This window comes from Chiloscyllium plagiosum, chromosome 1, assembly GCF_004010195.1.
Source record: "Chiloscyllium plagiosum isolate BGI_BamShark_2017 chromosome 1, ASM401019v2, whole genome shotgun sequence".
In the NCBI taxonomy this organism is placed as follows: Eukaryota; Metazoa; Chordata; class Chondrichthyes; order Orectolobiformes; family Hemiscylliidae; genus Chiloscyllium; species Chiloscyllium plagiosum.
Genome location: NC_057710.1, coordinates 2,536,134 through 2,551,420, shown reverse-complemented (window position 1 = coordinate 2,551,420; position 15,287 = coordinate 2,536,134). Strand labels below are relative to the sequence as shown.

Sequence of the window (15,287 nt, the reverse complement as noted above, 5' to 3'; positions counted from 1 at the left end):
GGTGTTGGATGGGGTACAGTGTGTGTGTGAGGGTCGGGGTGTTGGATGGGGTACAGTGTGTGTGTGTGTGGGTGGGGAGTTGGACATACTAAATTGCTGAGTACATGGTCTTTCTTTGTGCCAGTGGTCGGTTGAGTATTCTGACTGGATGTGTGTTCTCCAGTGGGCGCTGTGTCAGCACAGACCCCCACGTGTGATTGAAAGCTCTCCAACTGTTGGCATGCAGCTTGGCTGAGTGTGTGTCATTGCTGAGCTGAGTCTGATCTTGCAGCAACAGTGGAAGCGTTCCAAGCACTTATCACATCTGCAGTGAGGCAGCAGCTGTAAGCCTCCAGCCACACTGGGACACACAGACCCTGACAGGATATTGCATTGCATTCCAGCTCCCAAATGCTAATCTTCAATACATCAAAGACACTGCTTTGGAAATCAGTTCGGAAAACAAAAAAAACGTTTCAGAAACTTCAGCTGAAGAGCTCAGAGTCATTGTCCTGAAGAATCTCAACAAATCAAGTTCACTGACTACAACAGTGATCAAAGTGGTCAGGACTCATACCTCACTCCTGCAATAAATATCCCAATATCTGGATTAATATCCAATCCCAAAATGAATTCCAGTCCCCACTTGGCTGAATGATTATGAGTCATTAACAAAAGAATTTAAACCTCACTGAAGACAGACATCAAACCTCAGGAAATAGTATGACTGTATGCATATCAAAATTGTTTTTCAAACTTGGGGAATTCAAAGGACAAATCTTCAACTTCATGTCTCTCTCACAATACTTCAATTCAGAATAAATTCCCTAATTCCCAGGATTCTATCACCAAACATAAGTTTGATACTCTAAACCCACTGACATGTCCATTTCCACACCTTTAGTAAGATAGAGTCATAGAGGCAAAGAGATGTACAGCACAGAAACAGACCCTTCGGTCCAACCCCTCCATGCCGACCAGATATCCCAACCCAATCTAGTCCCATTTTCCAGCACCTGGCCCATACCCCTCTAAACCCTTCCTATTCATATACCCATCCAAATGCCTTTTAAATGTTGCAATTGAACCAGCCTCTGGCAGCTCATTCCATACACGTACCACCCTCTGTGTGAAAACGTTGCCCCTTATGTCTCTTTTATATCTTTCCCCTCTCACCCTAAACCTATGCCCTCTAGTTCTGGACTCCCCGACTCCAAGGAAAAGACTTTGCCAATTTACCCTATCGGTGCCCCTCATAATTTTGTAAACCTCTATAAGGTCACCCCTCAGCCTCCAACACTCCAGGGAAAACAGCCCCAGCCTGTTCAGCTTCTCCCTGGAGCTCAAATACTCCAACCCTGGCAACATCCTTGTAAATCTTTTCTGAACCCTTTCAGGTTTCACAGCATCTTTCCAATAGGAAGGAGACTAGAATTGCACGCTAGTTGGGTCAGACATTGAACAGATCCAGCAGCTCAAGACTGGGCATCCATGAGGCGCTGTGGGCCATCAACAGCAGCAGGATTATACTCCAGCACAATCTGTAACCTCATGGCATGGCATATCCCCCACTCAACCATTAGCATCAAGCCAGGGGATCAACCCGGGTTCACTGGAGAATGCAGGAGGGCAATGCCAGGAGCAGCACCAGGCATACCTGAAGGTGAGGTGTCAACCAAACAGGACAACTTGCATGGCAAACTGCATAAGCAGCAAGTGATCGACAGAACTAAGTGATCCCACAACCAACAGATCAGATCTCTTTGATCTCCAGCATCTGCAGACCTCACTTTCTCCTGGCAAACTGCATAAGCAGCAAGTGATCGACAGAACTAAGTGATCCCACAACCAACAGATCAGATCTCAGCTCTGCAGTCCTGCCACATCCAGTCGTGAATGGTGGTGGGCAATCAAACAACTCCCTGGAGGAGGAGGGTCCACCAATATGCTCATGTGTAATGATGGAACAGCCCAGCACAACAGTGCAAAAGGATAATGCTGAAGCTTTCACAGTAATCTTTAGCCAAAAGTGCAGAGTGGGTGATCCATCTCAGCCTTCTCCAGTGGGCCGCAGCATCATGGATACCAGTTTCCAGCCAATTCGATTCACTCAACATGATGTCAAGAAATGGCTGGAGGCACTGGATACTGCAAGGCTTCGGGCCCTGACAACATTCTGGTAACAGTACCGAAGACCTGTGCTCCAGAACCTGCTGTTCTCCTAGTCAAGTTATTCCAGTAGTGTTGCATCATGGGTATCTACGCAATAATGTGTAAAATTGCCCAAGGATGTCCTACACCCAAAATACAAGACCAATCCAACCCGGCCAATTACTGCCCCATCAGTCTGCTCTCCACCATCAGTAAAGTGATGGAAGGTATCATCAACAGAGCTATCAAGCAGCACCTGCTCAGCAATAACCTGCTCAGTGACGCCCAGTTTAGGTTCCCCCAGGGTCACTCAGCTCCTCGGGCTGGATTCCAGAGGGGAGGGGAGAGGGACAGCCCTTGACATCAGGCTGCATTTGAGCATGTGTGGCATTAAGGAACCCTAGGAAAACTGAAATCAACAAGTATCCAGGGGCGAATTCTCTGCTGGTTGGAATGATATCTGGCACATCGGAAGATGGCGATGGTTGTTGGAGGTCAGTCATTTCTGCTCCAGGACATCTCTGCAGGAGTTCCTCAGGGTAGTGTCTGAGGCCCAACCATCTTCAGCTGCTTCATCAATGACCTTCCCTCCATTATAAGGTCAGAAGTGGGGTTGTTCCCCAATGATTGCACAATGTTCAGCACTATTCACAACTCCTCCTGCAGGTCCCCCTCTGAGCCACTCACCATCCTGACTTGGGAATATATCTCCGTTCCTTCACTGTCACTGGGTGACAATCCTGCAATTCCCTCCCTCAGGGTATTGGGGGTCAACCCACAGCACATGGACTGCAGCAGTTCAAGAAGGCAGCTCACCCCCACCTTCTTAAGGGGCAACTAGGGATGGGCAATAAATACTGGGCCCAGCCGGTGACAGACATTTCTCACGACAGAATAAAATATGGCGCCATGTAAGCAGCATCACCGGCCATTCCCACATAAATACCCACGTTCACAATAATTCTCCAACCAATCAGTACCCCATCCATGGGATCAATCCCTCTGTCCCTCGATCCCTGTCAGTCCTGGGATCAGACCCTCAGTCCCGGGATCCCTGTCAGTCCTGGGATCAGACCCTCTGTCCCGGGATCCCTGTCAGTCCTGGGATCAGACCCTCTGTCCGGGGATCCCTGCTCAGTCCTGGGATCAGTCCCTCTATCCCGGGATCCCTGCTCAGTCCTGGGATCAGTCCCTCTATCCCGGGATCCCTGCTCAGTCCTGGGATCAGTCTCTCTGGCCCGGGAGCCCTGCTCAGTCCTGGGATCAGTCCCTCTGCCCCGGGAGCCCTGTCAGTCCTGGGATCAGTCCCTCTGCCCCGGGAGCCCTGCTCAGTCCTGGGATCAGTCCCTCTGCCCCGGGATCCCTGCTCAGTCCTGGGATCGGTCCCTCTATCCCGGGATCCCTGTCAGTCCTGGGATTAGACCCTCTATCCCAGGATCCCTGTCAGTCCTGGGATCAGTCCCTCTGTCCCGGGATCGCTGCTCAGTCCTGGGATCAGTCCCTCTGTCCCGGGATCCCTGTCAGTCCTGGGATCAGTCCCTTTGTCCCGGGATCCCTGCTCAGTCCTGGGATAAGTTCCTCTGTCCCGGGATCCCTGCTCAGTCCTGGGATCAGTCCCTCTGTCTGGGATCCCTGCTCAGCCCTGGGATCAGTCCCTCTGTCCCCGGATCGCTGCTCAGTCCTGGGATCAGTCCCTCTGTCCCTCGATCCCTGTCAGTCCTGGGATCAGTCCCTCTGTCCCGGGATCCCTGTCAGTCCTGGGATCAGTCCCTCTAACCCGGGATCCCTGCTCAGTCCTGGGATCAGTCCCTCTGCCCCGGGATCCCTGCTCAGTCCTGGGATCAGTCCCGTGCCCCGGGATTCCTGCTCAGTCCTGAGAACAGTCCCTCTGTCCCGGGATCCCTGCTCAGTCCTGGGATCAGTCCCTCTGTCCCGGGATCCCTGCTCAGTCCTGGGATCAGTCCCTCGGCCCCGGGATCCCTGCTCAGTCCTGGGATCAGTCCCTCTATCCCAGGATCCCTGTCAGTGCTGGGATCAGTCCCTCTCTCCCGGGATCCCTGCTCAGTCCTGAGATCAGTCCCTTTGTCCCGGGATCCCTGCTCAGTCCTGGGATCAGTCCCTCTGTCCCGGGATCCCTGCTCAGTCCTGAGATCAGTCCCTCTATCCCGGAATTCCTGCTCAGTCCTGGGATCAGTCCCTCTGTCTCGGGATCCCTGCTCAGTCCTGGGATCAGTCCCTCTGTCCCGGGATCCCTGTCAGTCCTGGGATCAGTCCCTCTATCCCGGGATCCCTGCTCAGTCCTGGGATCAGTCCCACTATCCCGGGATCCCTGCTCAGTCCTGGGATCAGTCCCTCTGTCCCGGGATCCCTGTCAGTCCTGGGATCAGTCCCTCTATCCCGGGATCCCTGCTCAGTCCTGGGATCAGTCCCTCCGTCCCGGGATCCCTGTCAGTCCTGGGATCAGTCCCTCTGTCCCGGGATCCCTGCTCAGTCCTGGGATCAGTCCCTCTATCCCAGGATCCCTGTCAGTCCTGGGATCAGTCCCTCTGTCCCGGGATCCCTGCTCAGTCCTGGGATCAGTCCCTCCGTCCCGGGATCCCTGCTCAGTCCTGGGATCAGTCCCTCCGTCCCGGGATCCCTGCTCAGTCCTGGGATCAGTCCCTCCGTCCCGGGATCCCTGCTCAGTCCTGGGATCAGTCCCTCCGTCCCGGGATCCCTGCTCAGTCCTGGGATCAGTCCCTCCGTCCCGGGATCCCTGCTCAGTCCTGGGATCAGTCCCTCCGTCCCGGGATCCCTGCTCAGTCCTGGGATCAGTCCCTCCGTCCCGGGATCCCTGCTCAGTCCTGGGATCAGTCCCTCCGTCCCGGGATCCCTGCTCAGTCCTGGGATCAGTCCCTCCGTCCCGGGATCCCTGCTCAGTCCTGGGATCAGTCCCTCCGTCCCGGGATCCCTGCTCAGTCCTGGGATCAGTCCCTCCGTCCCGGGATCCCTGCTCAGTCCTGGGATCAGTCCCTCCGTCCCGGGATCCCTGCTCAGTCCTGGGATCAGTCCCTCCGTCCCGGGATCCCTGCTCAGTCCTGGGATCAGTCCCTCCGTCCCGGGATCCCTGCTCAGTCCTGGGATCAGTCCCTCTATCCCAGGATCCCTGTCAGTCCTGGGATCAGTCCCTCTGTCCCGGGATCCCTGCTCAGTCCTGAGATCAGTCCCTTTGTCCCGGGATCCCTGCTCAGTCCTGAGATCAGTCCCTTTGTCCCGGGATCCCTGCTCAGTCCTGAGATCAGTCCCTCTATCCCGGGATCCCTGCTCAGTCCTGGGATCAGTCCCTCCGTCCCGGGATCCCTGCTCAGTCCTGAGATCAGTCCCTTTGTCCCGGGATCCCTGCTCAGTCCTGAGATCAGTCCCTTTGTCCCGGGATCCCTGCTCAGTCCTGGGATCAGTCCCTCCGTCCCGGGATCCCTGCTCAGTCCTGGGATCAGTCCCTCCGTCCCGGGATCCCTGCTCAGTCCTGGGATCAGTCCCTCCGTCCCGGGATCCCTGCTCAGTCCTGGGATCAGTCCCTCCGTCCCGGGATCCCTGCTCAGTCCTGGGATCAGTCCCTCCGTCCCGGGATCCCTGCTCAGTCCTGGGATCAGTCCCTCCGTCCCGGGATCCCTGCTCAGTCCTGGGATCAGTCCCTCCGTCCCGGGATCCCTGCTCAGTCCTGGGATCAGTCCCTCCGTCCCGGGATCCCTGCTCAGTCCTGGGATCAGTCCCTCCGTCCCGGGATCCCTGCTCAGTCCTGGGATCAGTCCCTCCGTCCCGGGATCCCTGCTCAGTCCTGGGATCAGTCCCTCCGTCCCGGGATCCCTGCTCAGTCCTGGGATCAGTCCCTCCGTCCCGGGATCCCTGCTCAGTCCTGGGATCAGTCCCTCCGTCCCGGGATCCCTGCTCAGTCCTGGGATCAGTCCCTCTATCCCGGGATCCCTGCTCAGTCCTGGGATCAGTCCCTCTATCCCGGGATCCCTGCTCAGTCCTGGGATCAGTCCCTCTATCCCGGGATCCCTGCTCAGTCCTGGGATCAGTCCCTCTATCCCGGGATCCCTGCTCAGTCCTGGGATCAGTCCCTCTATCCCGGGATCCCTGCTCAGTCCTGGGATCAGTCCCTCTATCCCGGGATCCCTGCTCAGTCCTGGGATCAGTCCCTCTATCCCGGGATCCCTGCTCAGTCCTGGGATCAGTCCCTCTATCCCGGGATCCCTGCTCAGTCCTGGGATCAGTCCCTCTATCCCGGGATCCCTGCTCAGTCCTGGGATCAGTCCCTCTATCCCGGGATCCCTGCTCAGTCCTGGGATCAGTCCCTCTATCCCGGGATCCCTGCTCAGTCCTGGGATCAGTCCCTCTATCCCGGGATCCCTGCTCAGTCCTGGGATCAGTCCCTCTATCCCGGGATCCCTGCTCAGTCCTGGGATCAGTCCCTCTATCCCGGGATCCCTGCTCAGTCCTGGGATCAGTCCCTCTATCCCGGGATCCCTGCTCAGTCCTGGGATCAGTCCCTCTATCCCGGGATCCCTGCTCAGTCCTGGGATCAGTCCCTCTATCCCGGGATCCCTGCTCAGTCCTGGGATCAGTCCCTCTATCCCGGGATCCCTGCTCAGTCCTGGGATCAGTCCCTCTATCCCGGGATCCCTGCTCAGTCCTGGGATCAGTCCCTCTATCCCGGGATCCCTGCTCAGTCCTGGGATCAGTCCCTCTATCCCGGGATCCCTGCTCAGTCCTGGGATCAGTCCCTCTATCCCGGGATCCCTGCTCAGTCCTGGGATCAGTCCCTCTATCCCGGGATCCCTGCTCAGTCCTGGGATCAGTCCCTCTATCCCGGGATCCCTGCTCAGTCCTGGGATCAGTCCCTCTATCCCGGGATCCCTGCTCAGTCCTGGGATCAGTCCCTCTATCCCGGGATCCCTGCTCAGTCCTGGGATCAGTCCCTCTATCCCGGGATCCCTGCTCAGTCCTGGGATCAGTCCCTCTATCCCGGGATCCCTGCTCAGTCCTGGGATCAGTCCCTCTATCCCGGGATCCCTGCTCAGTCCTGGGATCAGTCCCTCTATCCCGGGATCCCTGCTCAGTCCTGGGATCAGTCCCTCTATCCCGGGATCCCTGCTCAGTCCTGGGATCAGTCCCTCTATCCCGGGATCCCTGCTCAGTCCTGGGATCAGTCCCTCTATCCCGGGATCCCTGCTCAGTCCTGGGATCAGTCCCTCTATCCCGGGATCCCTGCTCAGTCCTGGGATCAGTCCCTCTATCCCGGGATCCCTGCTCAGTCCTGGGATCAGTCCCTCTATCCCGGGATCCCTGCTCAGTCCTGGGATCAGTCCCTCTATCCCGGGATCCCTGCTCAGTCCTGGGATCAGTCCCTCTATCCCGGGATCCCTGCTCAGTCCTGGGATCAGTCCCTCTATCCCGGGATCCCTGCTCAGTCCTGGGATCAGTCCCTCTATCCCGGGATCCCTGCTCAGTCCTGGGATCAGTCCCTCTATCCCGGGATCCCTGCTCAGTCCTGGGATCAGTCCCTCTATCCCGGGATCCCTGCTCAGTCCTGGGATCAGTCCCTCTATCCCGGGATCCCTGCTCAGTCCTGGGATCAGTCCCTCTATCCCGGGATCCCTGCTCAGTCCTGGGATCAGTCCCTCTATCCCGGGATCCCTGCTCAGTCCTGGGATCAGTCCCTCTATCCCGGGATCCCTGCTCAGTCCTGGGATCAGTCCCTCTATCCCGGGATCCCTGCTCAGTCCTGGGATCAGTCCCTCTATCCCGGGATCCCTGCTCAGTCCTGGGATCAGTCCCTCTATCCCGGGATCCCTGCTCAGTCCTGGGATCAGTCCCTCTATCCCGGGATCCCTGCTCAGTCCTGGGATCAGTCCCTCTATCCCGGGATCCCTGCTCAGTCCTGGGATCAGTCCCTCTATCCCGGGATCCCTTCCCAAATACACAGACCACTCAAACTCCCCAAATACACGACCACCCCAACTTCCCCAAATACACAGACCACTCAAATTCCCCAAATACACAGACCACTCAAACTTCCCCAGAACACAGACCACGTTTAGAGTTTCCCTCATCACCTGACCACCCCATCCAACCTGAACTGAGGACCCCACCTGACCATGCTATCCCTCCATCCACTGAACTGTAACTGTGCCCCCAACAGACTTAACTAACCCCAAGCACTCAATTGCCCCTGTGACCTGAGCTGACAGTCTCCAAGCTGAGTCTCTGTCTCAGTATGATCTGATGAGCCCATTGGACCCACCTCATCCATCTTCAAACTCTTCACCTCCCACCCCACCAACTGAGCTCTGTTCCCAAATCAGCAGCAAGCAAACAATCCACTTAGCACCTCATTAATTCAGTCGAGTTCCCAATGTACTGACCATCCTTGTCCATTCATTCACCCAACCATTCACTCTGCACTTTGCCACTGCACTGACCTTCCCGACATGAGTCCACTGGGATGAAGCTTCTCTCCCTGCCTCTGGAAAATGGTGATCAGAAATCTCCGAGCAGCTCTGAGGACAAAAAAGGCTTAAGTTCAACAGTGATCTGATGATGGTGAGTGTTTTGTGAAGAAAAAATATCCAGGACTGACTGACACATTTTAAAAGAAAAATATGAAACTAAGAATGAGGAGATGTTGGACAGGCTAGGCTTGTATCCACTGGAGTACAGAGAGCAACAGGTGACATGACTGAAAGTGAGAAGCTCTATGTCACGTATGGAGGTGATAACTGAGTGGAATTATCGCTGGACTTTACTCTAGAGAGCCAGGGAATGTTCTGGGACATGGGTTTGAATCCTGCCACAGCAGATGGTGGAATTCAGAAAAACCCTGGAATTAAGAATGTAAAGATGCCCATGAATCCATTGTCAATGTTTGGGGAAAAACCCAGCTGGTTCACTACTGTCATTTAGGGAAGAAATCTGTCATCATTACCTGGTCTAGGCTCAAAGTGAGTCCAGACACACAGCAACATGGCTGACTCTTAGTTACCCTCCAGGATGGGCAAGTAATGCTGGTCTGGCCAGTGACACCCACATCCTATGAATGAGTAGAACAATCTCTTTTGGGAGAATTGAGAAGTTGAAGTCACTGTGTAAAATGGAAATGAGGAGTTTCTTTTTCACAGAGATTCAGGAGTCTTCCTCTAACGATGGGGGGAAGCGGTGAGTCATTGAACATTTTTATGATTGAGGTAGGTAGATTGTGGATAAGAGAGGAGGTGAAAGGTTGTAGGGAATAGGCAAGACTGGGAGTAATCAGATCAGATATGATCCCCCTGAATGGCAGTGCTGGTTTGAGGGTTTGAGTGACCCATTAGTACGTCCAGCACCTTGTCAAAGGCCTTCTGGAAATTCAAATAGATCACATCCAGTGGGCTTCCTTGATCTAAATTATTTGTTACTACCTCAAAGACTTCAGACTGATTTGTCAGGCATGGCCTCCCCTTGACAAAGCCATGCTGACTCCACCCTATTTTACATGCACTTCCAAATACTCCACACTCTCATCCTTAATAACGGATTCTAAAATCTGACCAATAATGAGATTACACTAACCAGCTTATAGTTTCCCATCTTCCTCCTCCCTCCTTTCGTAAACAGGGGTGTGACATTGGCCATTCTCTAGTGCTCTGGTAACATCCTGACTCCTGATTTCTGAAAGATCCCCAACAATGCCTCCACATTCCCCGGAGCTATGTCCTACTGAGGTCTGGCGTGTAGTCCATCTGGTGCGGTGGTTTATCCAGCTTCAGTTTCTCCAGAACCTTCTCCTTTGCGTTGGCTACTAAGCTCACCTCTGCCCCTGACTGTCCTGAAGCTCTGGTTTACTACTAATATCTTCTACAGCGAAAACTGATGTATACTACCATTCAGTTATGGGTGGCACAGTGGCTCAGTAATTAGCACTGCTATCTCACAATGCCAAGGTCCTGAGTTCAATACCAGCCTTGGGCAATTGTGTGGAGTTGCACATTCTCTCATGTGTCTGCATGGGTTTCCTCCAGTTTCCTCTCTCAGTCCAGAGATGTATAGGGTAGGTGGATTAAACATGATAAATGCAGTGAGGGGAGTGGGATTGGGTGAGATGCTCTGGGGAGGGTAAGTGCAGACTCAATGTGCCAAATAGCCTCTTTCTGCACTGTAGGAATTTGATGATTCCATTCTTTGTTCCCCATTTTTACTTCTCCAGCCTCACTTTTCCAGTAGTCCAAAGCCTCTCTCTTACCTTTCAGATGTCTCAAAATAATCTTGCAGATTTATTTTATATTAGAAGCTAACTTACTCTCAAATGCTATCTTCTCCCTCCTTATTGCTTTTTGAGTTGTACTCTGCTGTTTTTGAAAGACTTCCCAATCCTTTGTTTTCCCACTAATCTTCACCACATTGTTTACCTTCTCTTTTGGTTTTATATCGTCCCTGCCTTCTCTGGTCAGCCATGGTCGCCTCATCCTCCCCTCAGTATGATTCTTCTTCCTTGGGGTAAATTTCTGCTGTGCCTCCCGAATTACCCCCCAGAAATTCCTCCCATTGCTGCTCCACCAAGTTTCCTGCTCAGGTCCCTTTCCAATTACTCGGGGCAGATGTTCCCTCATGCCTTTGCAGTTGTCTTTATTCAATTGCAACACCATTACATCTGCTTCCAGCTTCTCCCTCTCAAACTCTCAATCTGTTAGAATTTTATAGGTTTCTATGAGAAACCCCTTTATTTTTCCAAACTCAGTGAATACGATCCTGATCAATTCAATCTCTCCTCATACGTTAACCCTGCCATCTCAGGAATCAATTTGGCAAACTTTTGTTGCACTCCTTCTATAGTAAGAACATCCTTCCTCACAGAAGGAGACTAAATCTGCACACAATACCTCTGTATAATTGTGACCTCTGTATAATTGTGACCTCTTTATAATTGTGGCCTCTGTATAATTGTGAACTCTTTATAATTGTGGCCTCTGTATAATTGTGGCCTCTGTATAATTGTGGCCTCTGTATAATTGTGGCCTCTGTATAATTGTGGCCTCTTTATAACTGTGGCCTCTGTATAATTGTGGCCTCTGTATAATTGTGGCCTCTGTATAATTGTGACCTCTGTATAATTGTGGCCTCTTTATAACTGTGGCCTCTGTATAATTGTGGCCTCTGTATAATTGTGGTCTCTGTATAACTGTGGCCTCTGTATAATTGTGACCTCTGTATAATTGCTGACGAAGAGCCTATGCTCAAAATGTTGATTCTCTTGCTCCTCAGATGCTGCCTGAGCAGCTGTGCTTTTCCAGCACCACAGTTTTTGACTCTGTATAATTGCAGCAAGACATTCCTGCTCCTGCACTTGCATCCTCTCTCTATGAAGGCCAGAATACAGTTTTGTCTTCTTCACCGCCTGTGCCAGTGATTGGTGTACAGCAAAACCCAGGTCTCATTGCATATTCCTCTCTCTCAATTCACAGCCATTCAGATCATCATTTGCATTACTGTATTTTGCTGCTAAAGTGAATAACCTCATATTTATTCACATTTTTCTGCATCTGCCATGCATTTGCCCACTCACTCAGCCTGTCCAAATCACACTGCAATATCTCTGCATCCTCCTCACTGTTCACTCTTCCATCAGCTTTGTGTCATCCACAAATTTTGAGACATTACATTTAGTTCCCTCAACTAAATCATTAACATATTTTGTGAGTAGCTGGAGACCACACTGATCCCTGCAGTATCCCACTAATCATGGCCTGCCAATCAGAAAAAGACCCATTTTCTCCCACTGTTTGTTTTCTGTCAATTAATTTTCTATCTATCTCAAGGCTTGGAATCCTGTGGTAACTATCTCACTTCCTGACTCACCAAAGCCTGTCCACCATCTACAAGACACATGTCAGGAGGGTGATGGAATACTCCCCACTTGCTGGATGGTGCAACAACAATACTCAAGAACCTTGGCACCATCCAGGATAAAGCAGCTCACTCGATTGGCACCACATCCACAAGCATCCCCTCCCTCCACCATCGATGCTCCACTTTCTCCCAACGGCAAGTCTCGATGTGCTGAACTTCAGAGCCACAGCAATGTGGTTGAGTTTTAACTGATGTCCGAAATGGTTGTGCAAGCGACTCAGCTTTATCAACTGCCCAAATACCTTTCTCAACAAAGAGAATTGAACCTGGACAGATCGCGTGGCATTGGCCTAGGCACTGGGAAAGACAACTGCAGAAACAGCGCTGCCGATTCTGGCAAGTCCCCTTCACTAACATCACGGGCCTAGTGCCAAAACTGGGAGAGCTGTCTCACAGACTAGAGACAAGCTACAGCTGGACACAATTCTGAGGAAGGGTCACCAGAGCCAAAATATTAACAGATTTCTCTTCACAGAAGTTGCCAGACCTGCTGAACTTTTCCACAAATTTCTGTTTTTGTTTCTGATTTACAGCATCTGCAGTTTTTTCAGTTTTTAACAGTCGAACATAGTCGTATTCACGGAATCATACTTTACAAACATGAGAGCTGGTCAGGTTCATTAGGTCATAGCTGCTAGACTGGGTCTGTGGCAGGTGGTGAGGGAACCAACAAGAGAGAAAAACACACTGACCTCATCCTAACTGTCCATGACAGTATCAGTAAGGGTGACCACCACAAAGTCCCTGTGAAGATGAAGTCCCGACTTCACACTGAGAATACCCTCCATCATGTTTTCTGGCTCAATCACTGTGCTAAATGGGACAGACTTCAAACAGATCCAGCAGCTCAAGACTGGGCAGCCATGAGGCGCTGTGGGCCATCAACAGCAGCAGGATTGTGCTCCAGCCCAATCTGTAACCTCATGGTCTGACATATCCCCCACTCAACCATTAGCATCAAGCCAGGGGATCAACCCTGGTTCACTGGACGTGCAGGAGGGCAATGCCAGGAGCAGCACCAGGCATACCTGAAGGTGAGGTGTCTACCAAACAGGACAACTTGCATGGCAAACTGCATAAGCAGCAAGTGATCGACAGAACTAAGTGATCCCACAATCAACAGATCAGATCTCAGCTCTGCAGTCCTGCCACATCCAGTCGTGAATGGTGGTGGGCAATTAAACAACTCCCTGGAGGAGGAGGGTCCAAAATACCCCCATTGTCAATGATGGAGGAGCCCAACTCATCAGTGAAAAAAGATAAGGCTGAAGCTATCAAGCAGCACCTGCTCAGCAATAACCTGCTCAGCGACCCCCAGTTTGGGTTCCCCCAGGGTCACTCAGCCCCTGACCTCATTACAGCCTTGGTTCAAACATGGACAAAAGGGCTGGATTCCAGAGGGGAGGGGAGAGGCACAGCTCTTGATATCAAGGCTGTATTTGACCAACTGTGGCATCAAGGAGCCCTCGCTATGGAATTAATGAGTATCAAGGGGCAAACTCTCCACTGGTTGGAGTCATACCTCACTCATAGGAAGATGACCGTGGTTGCTGGAGAATAGTCATTTCTGCTCCAGGACATCTCTGCAGGAGTTCCTCAGGGGAGTATCCTAGGCCCAACCATCTTCAGCTGTTTCATCAATGACCTTCCTTCCATCATAAGGTCAGACCTAGGGATGTTGGCAGATGATTGCACAATGTTCAGCACCATTCGCAATTCTTCAGATACTGAAGCAATCTGTGTACAAATGCAACAAGGTCTGGATGTAGGTTTTCTTGCTGAGCTGGAAGGTCGTTTTCAGACATTTTGTCACCATACTAGGTAACATCATCAGTGAACCTTTGGATGAAGCACTGGTGGCATGGCCCTCTTTCCATTTATGTGTTTAGGTTTCCTTGGGTTTGTGATATAATATCCTGTAGTGATGACATTTCCTGCTCTTTTTCTCAGGGGGTGATAGATGGAGTCTAACTCGATGTGTTTGTTGATAGAGTTCCGGTTGGAATGCCACGCTTCTAGGAATTCTCGTGTGTGTCTCTGTTTGGCTTGTCCTAAGATGGATGTGTTGTCCCAGTCGAAGTGGTGTCCTTCCTTATTTGTATGTAAGGATACTAGTGAGAGAGGGCCATGTCGTTTCGTGGCTCATTGGTGTTCATATATCCTGGTGGAATCATGAGTTTGTGAGGAATTATGCTGACAAGTCATTCAGACTTGAAGTTTGCTTGCAACTGTGGGTACCGAATGCATTTAATACAGAGTCCTGTTTTTTGCAACAGAATGAACATGCATACACACTACATCGGTTTCAGTTCAACAAAATAAGTGACAGCCATTCTGGTGCATGTCGAGAGACATTGCCTTCACCAATCAGAGTCAACTTGCCTTGATTAAACTTTAAGTGCAATTTGTCAGTTAATTGTCAGCCATCATGATTTTCCTGAAGGGCTTTTTCCCGAAACATCGATGTTCCTGCTCCTCAGATGCTGCCTGACCGGCTGTGCTTTTCCAGCACCACTCTAATCTAGACTCTGGTTTCCAGCATCTGCAGTCCTCACTTTTGCCGAGATCATGATTTGCCAACCACTCTACCGATTAAAGTCCACTTGAAAACCAATCAGCACTTGCCTCTTATGCAACCTTACGATTGTTTACCGTTTACTTTGGTATATTTTGAGAATTTTTCTGATGAGTGAACAAGGAATAGCTTCAACATAATTTTTGTTGTAGCAGTACTCTAGTTCTATACCACCGCAGTGTTATAATAGAGAGAATTATTTAACCAGGTGCCTAAAGTGTAACAACTGTTCTCATATTCATGAGAACAGTTGTTACACCTGAGGGGCACCAGTATCCTTGGAGGGAGGTTTGCTAGTGCTCTTGGGGGGGGTTTAAACTAACTCTGCAGGGGCATGGGAACCCAGATTGTAGCTTCAGGGTGCAGGGCCTGGAGTGTAGGGAGGTTAGGAACATGGCATCAATTTCAAAGGAGGGTGTCTGTAAACAGGAAAGTGGCTTGAAGTGTGTATACTTCAATGCAAGAAGTATACGAAATAAGGTAGGTGAACTTGCAGCGTGAATACTGAGTCACAAATAAGTAGAATGGATGGCTTTGAGGTATGTAGAGAAGAGGTGTTGGAAATCCTGGAAAAGGTGAAAATAGATAAGTCCCCTGGGCCTGATGGCATTTATCCTAGGATTCGCTGGGAAGCAAGGGAGGAGATTGCAGAGCCAAT

General features: G+C 51.5%; 1 long non-coding RNA gene across 1 annotated transcript in view; it reads right to left on the bottom strand.

Annotated features, from left to right (window-relative positions):
* Nucleotides 1-15,287, bottom strand: part of LOC122555142 — a 45,778-nt gene that overhangs the window by 19,000 nt on the left and 11,491 nt on the right. Inside the window, exon 2 of the long non-coding RNA XR_006313187.1 lies at nucleotides 8,595-8,672. This is a non-coding gene — a long non-coding RNA (uncharacterized LOC122555142). The remainder of the gene's footprint in view (nucleotides 1-8,594; nucleotides 8,673-15,287) is intronic.